This window comes from Pinus tabuliformis, chromosome 2_2 (assembly GCF_031772625.1).
Source record: "Pinus tabuliformis cultivar Carrire ecotype Pingquan chromosome 2_2, CPIR1, whole genome shotgun sequence".
NCBI classification, from domain to species: domain Eukaryota; kingdom Viridiplantae; phylum Streptophyta; class Pinopsida; order Pinales; family Pinaceae; genus Pinus; species Pinus tabuliformis.
The window spans coordinates 530,357,623-530,372,346 of NC_142300.1; positions in this window are offsets into that span (position 1 = coordinate 530,357,623).

The following is a 14,724-nucleotide window of genomic DNA, read 5'->3' on the forward strand; positions in this document are numbered from 1 at the left end:
AGCCTTAGCCTCTGGTTGATCACCATGCAGAGATCCATATCAACCAGTAACCAGAACATCTTAGTTTCCATGACTCTTTTAGGATCCTTCATCACCCATAGTGAAGAGAACTTCGCGGCTTCTGTTAAGTCAAATTCTTATGGAGGGAAATAACTATCTTCTGGTAGCATCCACACAATGAGGGAAATTAATAAGAATAACCAAGCATAATGGAATGCCTTGCTATCCTCCTGTGCTTGGCGACAATTTACCAAGAATTCTTTTCATAAGTATTGTGCCCTATTGTACTAAAATCCCTTAGAACATTGGGCAGCAAGTGAAATTATTGGCGTCAGAACCTCGTCCATGCAAAACTTCCTCACAATCTTGTAGGCCAAGATATACGTGGCAAACGACACCACCTCGTCTGTAATAGAGTGAATGGAATATCTGCATGACTTGTTTACTAAGCCAAACTCACTCTTCATTTGGTCTGCGAGTTGTTTTTCTTTGGTTTTTCCTCTAAACGCTTCTGCTACATCCACCCCCTAATGGAGAAACATAGTGATCTGATGGATCATCATATTTGTAATAGGGATGGCTTATCCCAGCCAGCGACACCCATCATGCACCAAGGTGGGCAATTATTGGACACATACTGTGTTGATGTTTTCCCTGCTAAAATGTGGCATGTACAACATATTTAGCAATCCTGCCTTTTCAACCCCCGCGACCCATGTCATTAGCTCTAGTTGTGTTACTCTAGTATGCTCGTAGTAAATATTCACTATATACTTATTCGGTGCCAGTTGGGGGAATCTCTCCCGATTTTCTAGATCCCAATCTTCCATTTTGAGCAAAGGAATGCATCCTAAGAGCGCACCTTCAAATACCACCTTCTCTAGCATTAGTGCTATAGAAACCATGAACTTTGCAGTATCTGGGTCTTTTGGTACCTTTTCTTTGCCTCGTCACGATGGGATATACTTCGAGAGCTGAGTCATAGGCTTGCGCTCTTTAGCTTATATCTCCTCAATGCATCCGTGAAGCTCTTCTTCTTCAAGATCCAGGGGCTCATGTGGTTGCTTTCACTTGTCCATTTTTCCCTTTTGGTGAATTTCTTCGGGGTTCTTCCTCAGCAATTGGCGCACAGAAACTTACTGGGGTTTCTATTATTTCTTCTCAGCGACAGTCAGTTTAGGCCTAGGTGACTTAGGAACCATTGGAACAGAAGGTGCTGCTTCCATTTCCTGTACAACTTCAGGGGCTATGACTTCATAACTTGCAGCTTTTGCGGGCTTAGTTTTCTCCATTCTCTTAAAGATGGTGTCTTGCCAAACCTTCTAAGACATACACTAATCTCCTTGGCAGTAAGGGTTAAGGCTATTTCTTTGAAAACAAAGTGTTCTAATGCTAGCCATCCTTCCATATTTACAGGTGATTTAGAATTCAAATCTGACCATTCCCTCCAAATTTCCATCATAAACACATATTTGTCGGCAAATTTCAAAATATTTTTGCCATAAATGCAGCCTACCCTCTCCTTCTAACAGAAATTTCGCCATTCAATTGCCTACAGTGCACCCAATGGTTATTTCTCAACCTTGCTGCATGGCACCAACCCGCATGGCAAAACCCTCCTGGTGGAGCTCCTCCTAGTGCACTTCCTGCTTCCCTCGGGCAGCCCCCTTACATCGTTTTTCCACTTCTCGGGCAATGTAGTTTATAGTCCCATACTTCCTTGCAACTTCCTAGAGTTCTAAGAGTATCCTGACATCATGTAGTCATTACACAGGGATAGGATCCCCTTTATATAACTTCAATCAAATACCATTGACTGTTCCTCGAAACACCTCCCCATTCAACTTCGCGAGGTGAATTGTGTCACCATCCTTAATTTCCATGACTGCATAGGGACCTAGCCAATGTATTTGAAACTTTGCAAGAAATTTTGGTAAACTTACTATCATAAACTAACACTAAATCATTCACCTTGAATGTGTGCAACTTACTATGTCGATCATGTCAGGCCTTCTCACACACCATTTGCAGTTGTTGGTGAAATCCTGCTTAAAACTGGTCTTCTTCTAATTCTAGCAACTGCGCGAGGCATTCCTCCATATTCTCATGATCATGCATATTACTCTGCATTGCAATTCACAGGCTCAACACAATATACTCCATGGGCATCACAACCTCTATCCTGTAGTCCAATCTGAACGGAGTTTGGCCTGTCAACGTTTTACACGTATGCATACATCCCAATCATTCCTTTTCACATTGTAGACCTTTGTCATCATGTTCTCCAAGATCTTGTTGAATGCTTCAACTGTACCATTAGCTTGAGGGTGTTAGAGTGTGCCTTTTTGATGATAAACCTAGAATTCTTCAAGAATCATAGCAATTGTTTCATTTAGGAAATGCATACCCCTACCTCTCATCAATATCTTAGTACACCCAAACATAGTGAAGACAAATTCAAAAAGGAACTTCATAGCTATATAAGTGCTACAATCTTTGACCGGTTGTGCTTATGTCCATCTCGTCAAATACATCATCGCATGAATAATGTACCGCGCACCCGTCTTTTTCCCTACTTGTTGTATGAAACTTACAAATTCAATCACCCATTTGTCAAATACCTACAACAAGATATGTGCGTTTAAGGGTAGTTCATCCCTTAGCGAAGGCTTCCCCATTCTTTGACAAGCATCGCATGCCCTGCAATAAGCTTTAAAATCCTTATGCACCAGTGGCCACCACAATCCTGCACACAGAATCTTCTGCGCAGTCTCTCTTCTTGCATAGTGTCCTCCCACCACTCCTGCATGTGCTTCGGCGAGGATGCTGGATCGTTCAAACTCTGGCACATATTGGCATAATATTTCATCAGTTCCCATATCATACAAGTGTCCAGCTATTACAAAAAAATCAGCTGCGTAGAGCACCAATTGCTTTTTCTTTTGTGTAGAATATCCCTCCGAGCTGTACTAGTGGTTAAAAACTAGATTATGTCAGCAAAGTGATCATCTACGACTCGTACATCAAAGACCTATGCATCCAATAATCCTTCTTCCAAACTAGTAGGTTCTTCACCTGTCTCAATTCTAGATAGATGATTTGCTCCTCCATTCAATCTACCAGGCTCCACAATCATCTAAAAATCATATATTTGAAAGAGAAATAACCACCTACAAATCTACCTCCCCAACACAGGCTTGTTGACTAGGTACTTGAGAGCAGAGTGATCCATATACATCGTGAAGTGCACACCCAATAGGTAATGTCAAAATTTTTGTAGCCCGTACACCATTGCAGGCGTAGCACGCAATTCCAGGTTAAGAGCCTAGAACTGATGTTGTTCCGGCACCTCCCTTTAAAATTTATCTATAAAAAAATAACATCATCTAAGCCATCATAATGAAGAAGGTTTCTTGCCTCCAAGGGTACACACCGAAGTGATTTTGTCATCATATTGCAACACAACGTTGAAACTTCATGCAACCTATTTTTCTAATGCTCGAGTTCTTCATCTGAATCTTAGGTACAAGAGATATCTTTGTCCCATTTAATTTTCCCATATGCAGTGGGATTTATCCAATCTTCATCACGCGCAATGATATTATATATTTGGTTCAAATGATCATCCTCTTCATAGTCGCAGATTGGTTCAGTGTAGTGCTCTCCCTTAGCAGGATCTACTGGTACAATAACTCGTAGAGCCTTCCTTTCAAATCCCATCCTTCGCTTCTTCAAGTTAATTATGAAATCCATGTCAAAGGCCCAATAAATTCTGAATAGTGCAAGATAAGGATTGGTATCATCTACTATTTCAATTACTTCAAAGTCAGCGAGAGCGCTTGCTCCCTCAATGTCTATTGTTACCCCATACAAGCTCCCTTTAAGAATTATTTTCTATTGATTGGCCATGAATAGTTGTATAGGAGGCCATTGTAGCATAAGTCTCACCATCCTTTCCCACGTCTTCTTTAGAAGTACGTTCACATCAGATCCTAGATCCAAGATGACTTGATCCATCTCGTACTCTCCACTCTGCATGGTCAACCTCATTTCACACCCCGTCCGCTTCTTATGTTTACCCAATTTCGTCACAGCGTGTTTTTCAGGAGGAATCTTGATTTTACTTGTACAATTGTTAATTAGCTCTTGGATCCCTTCCACTACCTTCTGATCCCTCAAAAACTTCATACAAATCTTCATAAAAGTAGCCAATAATGAGGGATCCACATCCTGTGCTTCATTGTTTCCAGTCGATTTCTACTGAATTCCTGATCTAGAAGCCTTGGTGAAGTTCTTCTTAGCCTCAATAGAAGTTTCATTAGCCTTGTTGACATCAAATCCGATCTCATTTTTGGTAGCACTGCACACCCAACCTTTGGTTTCTTGCTACATTCCTTTGTCCTCTCCCATGGGAATACCACTTCGTGTCACGATATTGATGCTATGGTCCTCTTCGCAACGCTCCGCCCTCATAATCTATATGTTTTGCGTGGGATGTTGCATCTTTTTCTCTTTAATCTTGGCTATCAGCACTGTGAAATATTCTATCACATGATCAAACTATCTACAATACTGATAGCATGGATGCAGTGGGTTTTGATAGTCGCGAGCAAAATGACATGCTTTGCCACAATTATAACAAATGATTTTCCACAACCTCGGCCAGTCACTCCGCCTCTTCCTCTGATCCAGATTTAAACAAGAACACAATAAATTATAGAGATAACCATATACACAAACATGCAGTGGAAATAATACTTCATTTCATTAATGGAAAATACTGAAATGTGCTTACAAACATAAATGGAAATAAACCAGCTAGGGCGATGGTAGCTCATCTCTGAGAATAGATGTGGTGGCTACATGCCTCTGAACTGTGTTACAATGAGGCTTGAAGGCCTATTTATTGTTGAGAAACAATGTAAAACCCTTAACATCCCAAAACCTAATCGTAGAAGATGAAATGCCAAATTCTGGGCCCTATTTGGGTAAATTGGTACATCGATTTCCCGGGGTCGTAATTTTGGCATACGATCTTCGTTTGACGCATACAATAGCTCATTAGAAAGATCTATCTGAGCACAACCACTTTGGGAAGGGAAAAATTAGTCCATGGACCCATGTTGGCCCCAGATATCCCAAAAAACGTCGTTTAGGGCCTCAAAATGGCTCTGGAAGTTCAAGACCCGAAAAACTACTAAAAATAGTAAACTGTGCTACAATTTAGGAAACTGAAAAAATTGAAAGAGACAGTTGTGGGGGTCCAAATTGGATAGGTGGGTGGCCATCAACATCCACCTGGATCATTCCTCCCCCCTTAGGAAGAAATGGTCCCCATTGCATTGAGTTCCTCCTTGAGATGAGGAAGCTTCTACTGAGTTGGGTCTCTGGTGAGTTGTTCTGCAATCTTTGATGTCTCCAAAAATGGTGGGAAGCATGGTCGATGATGGTCCACATTGCACACTCGGTGCAAGTGAAGGAATGGAGGAATGTTGTGCTTCAAAGAATTGTTGCCCGTAGCCTTGGTGCTATTGTAAGGACCATGTCGGAGTGGTCTGAGTTTCTAATGGGTTCTGGTAAGGCGTTCTCTCTGCAAATGTAATCAAACTTTGTCACCCACCTAAAACTTGTGTGGTAGCCCTGTGGGTGAGGAGAAGTTGTTCTTGTGTTCTATCATGACCATATCCCTTTGCTGCTATTGCTGTGTGGAGGGATCCTTTGTAGGGATTATGGATTTGGCAACGATCTTCCCCTTACATTGGGAGCGAACTAGACAGAAAATGAATTTCCTAGTCTGGGAGATGAGCTTGCTGCCTTTCTTGGCAGTGATCAAAGAGGTGGCGGCACGTGTGGCTACCTCTGGTATCCTGTATAATGAATTATCCAAAGAAATAATTACAGCGCGAGGCCTTGATTCATACACAGCATGTTGCCTCCACAAGTATGACTGGCCTAATAGTATATCGCAAACATCCAGAGGTGTAACATCACACAATACCTCATCTGTGAAGGCCTTGATGCTGAAGGGAAGGCAACACTGCTGGCGAACTTTGAGATCTCGTCCTTCATGAAGCCACCCGATACTGTACAGCTGCAGGTGTGGTGTAGTCGGTAGGCCCAACCACTTCACGACCTCTGCTAAAATGAGGTTCTTTTGGCTGCCACTGTTGATAATGAATTGCAGCAGCGAACCCTTCACCCACATCTATGAGTGGAAAAGATGTTTCCCCTCCTTTGGATCTTCGGGCTCATTTTTCTTGATCTTGGCGGTGGCAACAGTGGCGTTGGGATCCGCATGAATGATTTGCTTCCCTTTGCCATTCCCCTCATCGGGTTCTGGTTCAGGGTCGGAACATGCATCTAATTCGGAAGCCTTCAACTTGGCCACCAGCGACTGGTTGGTCTGACACTCACTTGTGTTATTAGTGGGATTCTTGTGGAACTCACACCACTTTCTTGTGTCATTCTTCGGCTTCGTGGTGTTGTTCTTTTCTTGTGGCTTCGACGGGTTGTCTTGGGTCACCCCGCCTTGGCTTTGTCGTTTGGGCTTCGGATTTGCAGATCTAAAGTCTCGCTTCTTCTGTTTGAACTTTTGCTCGATTTTGACAGTGTATTGGTACGTCGTGCCAAGCGAGGAGATGTTCAGGAACTCCATCTCTTCCTGTATGTATCTGTGTAAGCAGCCACAGTACTTGAGTACCAAATGCAGATCAGAATCTTTGATATCCTACTGTGTGCGAAGGGTATGAAAATTTTTTGTGAACTCTAGCACATCTTGGTCCCTTCCCTATTGCAGCGTGGTCCACTTTATGTATTTGTCCTCGTAGGTTTTGACAAGGTAGTACTACTCCTTGATGGCATCCCAGAATGAATCCCAAGTGGGCATGGCTAAAAATAGTGAGCCTGTGCTTTCATTCTTCTACTCGCAGTAGGTTTCCCACCAGTGCTTGACGTGGGGGGCTGCTTTGAGAAGAGCGAAAACAATCTTTTCCCGACTCAAAAATTCATGAACAGAAAAATACCCATCTAGTAGATTTAACCATTTATCTACAAATTTTGCATCTATTTGACCCTCGAAGATGGGGATTTCAAAATTAACTTGTACCTTAAATGGTGTGGCATTTCTAGAGTAGGTGTTGGAAGCCGATGTGTCACCTCTAGGTAGCCGTTGAAGGATCTGCGCAAAGCTATCCATCATCGCGTTCCTTTGTCGCTCGAAGGCTTCTTCAAGCAAGATTTTGATAGGATCTCCTGACCCCTCATCTTCCTTTTCATCTGCCATGGGAGGTCATTGGGATTTGTGAGGCTGGTCTTGCAAAGGTTCGACCAGTTCAAGCCCTAACTCCTTATATCCCGACCTTGTTGGGGACATGCAAAGAAAAATAGAGAAGAAGAAGATTGCTCTGATACTGTTGATCCAGATTTAAATAGGAATGCAATAAATTATAGAGATAACCATATACACAAAGATGCAGCAGAAATAATACTTCATTTCATTAATGGAAAATACTGAAATGTGCTTACAAACAGAAATGGAAATAAATCAGCTAGGGTGATGGTAGCTTATCCCTGAGAAGAGATGTGGTGGCTACATACCTCTGAACTATGTTACAATGAGGCTTGAAGGCCTATTTATTGTTGAGAAACAATGGAAAACCCTTAACATCCCAAAACCTAACCCTAGAAGATGAAAAGCCAAATTGTGGGCCCCGTTTGGGTAAATTGGTACATCAATTTCTCGGGGTCGTAATTTTGGCATACGATCTTCGTTTGACGCATACAATAGCTCGTTAGAAAGATCTATCCGAGCACTACCACTTTGGAGTTGCCCCTATATTTCCCAAAAAACGTTGTTTAGGGCCCCAACACGGCTTCGGAAGTTCAGGACCTGAAAAAATGCTAAAAATAGTAAACTGTGCTACAATTTAGGGAACTGAAAGAGACAGTTGTGGGGGTCCAAATTGGATAGGTGGGTGGCCACGAACATCCACCTAGATCATCCTCTTCCATGACCTTTGAATCCTCTGCATGCTGCACCAGTGCCTTGATCCTGATGTTGGGTTGTGTTATATTCTTTCCATGACTAGCCCACGTAGTTAACTGGGGGGTTAGAGGGGGCGCGGAGCACCCCGTTTGTTGCGCCGATTATGTAGCGAGGGGGGGTTACTGGGGGTTTGAGGTGTACCCATAACGCCACTTTATTAGGTCCGGGTTAGGATGGGCGGACCCACCTATGGTTTTGTGCATGATTTTCGAACATTGTTTTTTTTTATTGGATGCGATGGTTTTTCGGTCCATGGTATTGGATGCTTCGGCATGTATAAATATGTATTATAACATTGAAAGGAACATAATGAAAAATCAAGCTGGTATTCTTGGTTTTGGGATCCAGGGGAAAATCTTTGCGTATATGTGTTTTATGTGTTATGCTCTAACATTGTTTATTTTCTGTGTTTTAGAATTCGTATGCAGGTAATTTCTGTACGGGGTTAAAACCTACATTTGGTATCAGAGTAGATTTGGCTTCAAGGGGATGCCTTTGTTGCTGAGGGGTTTCACTCGGGCCTGTGGTAGACCCTGTTCAGTGGGAGATCTGTGAGATCGATTCTGGTGGTGAAAGAAGATGGCGAGCACTGGAAAGATAGAGATCGAGAAATTTAATGGTCAGAGTCTTGAGTTGTGGAAACTCAAGATGGAGGATCTGTTGGTGGATAAAGACTAGTGGATTGCGGTAGATCTAGGTACTAAACCAACAGGAGTGTCCGATGAAGAATGGAAGAAGTTGGATCGAAAGGCAAAGAGCACAATACAATTGTCTGTCTCAGATTCAGTATTGCTAAATGTATCAGGGGAAGCTACGGCGAAGGCTTTGTGCGACAAGTTAGGGACTTTGTACCAATCTAAGTCTCTGGTGAATAAACTATTCCTGTAGAAAAAGCTATATAACCTGAGGATGAAAGATGGAGACTCGGTGACAGAGCATCTGAATGCTTTTAATACTGTGGTAAGTTAGTTAGCATCTGTTGATATTAAAATTTCATATGAAGATAAGTGCATCAATTTTTTATGTTCTCTACCAGATTCGTGGGATAGTCTGGTTATTGCAATAGGTAGCAATGCAATTGCCTTACAGTTTGATGAAATAGTCTCAGCCTTGCTGATGGAGGAGATGAGACGGAAAAATATGGAGAGCCAAAATGGTGATGCCTTGTTTGTACTAGGATGGTCCCAGAACAGAAACAAAAATAAGTCATTGAGTGGGAGATCTAAATCTAGAGGGAGATCTAAATCTCCAGGAAAACCTGTAAAGGTGGTGTGCTGGAAATGCAGAAAGGAAGGCCACTTCAAAAGGAACTGTAAATCTAGAGCTCCTGACAAAGTGAAGGGATCTAATGAGGTTCCTTCTTCAGAGGCAAAAACCACCTCAGATGAAGGTGGGGATGTGCACTTGGCTTCTTCAAGTACACATGTAGATCATGAGGCATGGTTGATTGACTCAGGTGTATCCTTTTACTTCACTCCCCATAGAGAGTGGTTCTGCGAATATGAGAAATATGATGGTGGTGATGTCTTCTTGGGGGATGATAGGAAGGCTAGAATCATTGGTCGTGGAAAAGTAAAGTTGAAGTTGGAAGGTGGAAGGGTTAGAATGCTTCTAGGTGTTCTACATATTCCTGCATTAGCCAGAAATCTGATTTCTGTAAGCAAGCTTGATGATGTAGGTGTAAAAATAGTGTTTGAGAAGGATACCTGCAAAATGGTTCGGGAAGCATTGGTATTGATGAGGGGAGTTCGGATTGGAACTCTGTAGAAGCTATAAGGTAGCAGTGTTATTGATGGGTGTAATAGTTCTATGGTTCCTAAAAGTGGAGTAGAAAATCTAGTGGTCTCCAGAGAGAAGACCATGCTGTGGCATCAAAGGCTTGGACATATTGGAGAGAAGGGCTTTCGAATACTTCATGGTAAAGGTATGGTAGAAGGTATCAGTAATAGCTCTCTGGATTTTGATTTCTGTGAAAATTGTGTATATGGGAAGCAGAATCGGGTGATTTTCCCCTCTGGTGGTAGGAGGGCGAAACATATATTAGAGCTTGTGCACAGTGATGTGTTTGGAACTGTGAAGGTTCCATCACTGGGTAAGTCTGTGTACTATGTATCATTTATAGATGACTTCTCAAGGAATACATAGATATATTTCCTTAAGAAAAAATCTGAAGTCTTTGACAGGTTTAAAGAATTTAAGGCTCTAGTGGAAAACTAGATAGAAAAGAAGATAAAGGTGCTGAGGACATATAATGGTGGAGAGTTTTGCAGTAAGGAATTTGAAGAATTCTGCAAGAAGTGTGGTATAGCACGGCATAAGACTACTCCATATACACCTCAGTAAAATGGCGTTGCAGAAAGAATGAACAAGATGTTGATGGAAAGGGCAAGAAGCATGCTTAGTGGTGCCGGGTTAGGATAGGAATTCTGGGCAGAGGTGGTGGATACTGCATGTTACCTAGTCAATAGGTCACCTTCATCAGTGTTGGAGGATAAGACTCCACAAGAGGTATGGACTGGTAAGAAACCCCCTCTTTCACATCTGAGGGTATTTGGATGTGATGCATATGTACATGTTCCAAAGGAGAAACGAACGAATTTGGATAGTAAGTCTGAAAAGTGCATCTTTATTGGGTATAAGGATTTTTTAAAGGGTTATAAACTTTGGAATCCAGTCACACAGAAGGTTGTGTACAGCCGAGATGCAGTGTTCAGAGAGGTAAAATATGTTATTAAACATGAAGTCCAACCAAAGGAACCTGAGAATATAGAGTTTGAGCTAAAGGAGGAAGAATCAAACTCTACAACAAAGGAGGAATCAGAAGATGAAGAGCCAAAAACTCTGGCTATGAGAAGATCAGTTCGAGAAAGAAGGCAGCTAGAAAGGTATAGTCCATCTAGTTTCTGTTCAAATTTTACTTTGTCTATTACTGATGATGATCCCAAAACTATGAAGGAAGCAGTGGATTCAGAGGATGGAAAACTCTGGAAAGAGGCCATGGTTGATGAAATGGCATCTTTGCACAAAAACGAGGCTTGGGATCTAGTGGAGTTGCCGGCTGGAAGGAAACCCATTGGTAGCAAATGGGTGTTCAAAAAGAAGACAAATGCAGAAGGAAAGGTGGAGAAATACAAAGCTCAGTTGGTAGAAAAAGGTTATTCCCAAGTGCTGGGAATTGATTTTGGTGATATTTTTTCTCCTGTTGCCAAGGTAACTTCTATTAGATTACTTTTATCTGTTGTTGATGCTTCTGATTTTGAGGTAGAACAGATGGATGTGAAGATAACATTTCTTCATGGGGATCTAGAAGAGGAGATCTACATGAAACAACCTGAAGGCTTTGCAGTGAAGGGTAAGAAAGAACTGGTGTGTAAGTTAAAGAAGTCTCTGTATGGGTTAAAATAGTCACCAAGGATGTCGTATCAGAAATTTGATACATTTATAGGGGGAATTGGCTTCACCAAAAGCAAAGTAGGTCACTGTGTGTATTTTAGATTAATTGGTGACCGTGTTATTTATCTGGTCTTGTATGTGGATGATATGTTGCTAGTTGGAAATGACAAAGAAATTATCCAGGATTTGAAGACCCAATTGTCCTCCAAATTCGACACGAAAGATCTTGGCGATGCAAACTATATTTGGGCATGGAAATTAAAAGAGATCGTACAAAGAGGAAGCTCTGGTTAAACCAGAGGAAGTATGTCGAGACAATACTGTAGAGGTTTAATATGCAGAATAGTAAACCGTTGAAGGCTCCTATTCCTGTAGGTGTGAGGTTATCTACTGAACAATGTCCCAAGACACAAGAAGAGGAACAAGACATGTCCTGTGTTCCATATGCAAGTGCAGTTGGTAGCCTGATGTATGCAATGGTCTGTACTAGACCAGACATTGCACAAGTAGTGGGAGTATTGAGCAGGTTTATATTAAAACCAGGGAAGGAGAACTGGATAGCAGTGAAGCGGGTTTTTAGGTATTTGTGTGGCACTAGTGATTATGGTTTTTGCTACCAAGGAAGACCAGGATTGGACAGAGTGTTGGATATTCATGGCTTTGTTGATGCAGATTGGGCTAGAGATTTGGATCAGAGAAGATCTACAAGTGGGTATGTGTTTAACCTATTTGGAGGTGCAATCAGTTGGATGAGTAAGAAACAATCTGTAGTGGCACTATCAACTACAGAGACAGAATACATGGTAGCCACTCATGCAAGCAAGGAAGCAGTTTGGTTGCAGAGATTGTGTTCAAGTATGGGGTTAGTATAGGAAACTATAAGGATAGACTGTGACAGCCAAAGTGCAATTTTCTTGGAAAAGAACCTTGCATATCATTCAAAGACAAAGCACATTGATGTTCAGTATCACTTTGTGAGGGATATGATAGAAGACAAAAAGGTGTTGCTGGTAAAGGTGGACACTTGGAAGAATACTACAGATGCATTGAAAAAATCTATGAGCTCTAAGAAGCTCTCTTGGTGTAGAGAAACAATGGGCATTTCAGGGCTGGAAAAATGACTAAGCTCTCTTGTGGCCCCCTATGGAAAGAAAATAACAAGTGGGAGAATGTTGGGTTGTGTTATATTCTTTCCATGACTAGCCCACGTAGTTAACTGGGGGGTTAGAGGGGGGGGGGGAGCACCCCCTTCATTGCGTCGATTGTGTAGCGAGGGGGGGTCACTGGGGGTTTGAGGTGTACCCATAACCCCACTTTATGGGGTCTGTGGTAGCGCCCTAGAAAATTTTGGTTTTGGACCCTATGTTAGGTTGGGCGGACCCACCTATGGTTTTGTGCATGATTTTCGCATATGTCTTTTTTTTTTATTGGATGTGATGGTTTTTTGGTCCATGGTATTGGATTCTTTAGCATGTATAAATATGTATTATAACATTGAAAGGAACATAACGAAAAATCAAGTTGGTAGTCCCTGTTTTGGGATCCAGGGGAAAATCTCTTTGTATATGTGTTTTATGTGTTATGCTCTCGCATTGTTTATTTGTTGTGTTTTAGAATTCGTATGCAGGGAATTTCTATATGGGGTTAAAACCTACACCTGAGGCTGATTTTCTATCTACATTCAATATGTAGGGGTTTTTTCCATCATTAATTCATAGTTTCGATAGTTTTGCTCATCATGTCAAACTGATTTACAGAAGGTACAAAACAATTGTTGCGAAGTCTGTACAAACTTTTTCAAAAGGTGACAATGGTCAGTTACATGGTTCCTAGCTATCTAGCAGATAACGCACCATAAGGGTACTTCTGCGCTCGGTCCCGTAATGTTCTTGGGCTTCAGAGGAATATGACCTCCTCCAATCAAGTTATTCTGATAAACAGGGCAGTGATTCTTATCATGTTCCTTGTCTTTACATTTTATGCACCAGACTTCTGCATGCACCTTAAACTGATCTTCCTTCCCTGTCTTCGAGCTTTGTAATTCCATATGCAGGCTTTCTAGCGATGACTAAATCTGTTGTACTCCAAGGTTTTTATCATGCACTAATGATGCTTCCAAGCTCATTTTGATCTCCACATCTTCTACTTGCGTTCTTATATTATGTTTTGATAATGGCAATCTCAAATGAGGCAATAGCAAACAAATGTGTCAGTCTCTATCCTAATCATCTAAGATCTTCATATTAGCCTACCGGATTAGGCATTTTAGCCTCTGATCAAACTCCCACATGGACTCATTTACCCTCTGTTGTATTTCCTTAGACTTTGTTATAAACTGCACCTGAGATTCAGGCTTCTTAAATTCATTGTTCAATCCCTGTTGAGTCTCTACCATCATCGCACTGGGTTGATCTATACAGAACTTGATATACCACATCAACACCCCATCCTGTAACACGATGACTAGCTACACTTTCTTCATATTATCATCACTAACCTGTGCCTTCCACACAGCATCCGTGATGAACCCGAATTGTTCAGGGTCTTCGCTTCCTACCCCTTTAAATATCGACATCTTCATCGTGTTTTACATGTTGAATGGTTGATTGGGAGCTGGAGGTGGAGGGGTAGGTGTATGTGGCGGAGTTGGAGGTGGAGGTGGAGCGGATGGATGGGGTATCTCTAGGATACCCTATCTTACTATCTGTAGTCCACTTTGCGGTGTTCTCATAATAGTTCCTTTGTCGTCGCTATCAGAAGATCCTAATAGGGAACTATATTCAGAGCCTGCTTCTTTGTTCCTTCTGAAGGGTTTTCCTCTTCGCGTAGTCCAAAAAATCAATGTAATGGAATAACCTGTTTCTCACAGAACAACATCTTAATCCAAATTTTCAAATATTTTAAGTACTTACATCTTACTCCCTTGAAGAACTTGCGATCTGCTTCACTATAGCTTATGGTTGTATCGATCGTGAGATTAGTAATGAATCCTCCTAAGATACAGTCAATCCAGTGATAAACGGCCCACACAATTTTATTTTTTGAAGCTTCCAAGCACTTCACCAGCTCCGGGGTCCAAAAAATATGGTCGTCAAGCCTCCACGTGCTGTGAGTATCAACTAATTTGGACATCCACTCATGCAGTTCACAAGGGAAGAAACAGAAGAAAACTTCAGTCTTATTTGTGTACATTTATCTATTCAGCCACTATTCCTTGGATAACCATGGGTTTATGTTCTCCTGAGCTAGAAATGCGTGCAACTTCTGATCGATCCACTTTTTGATTT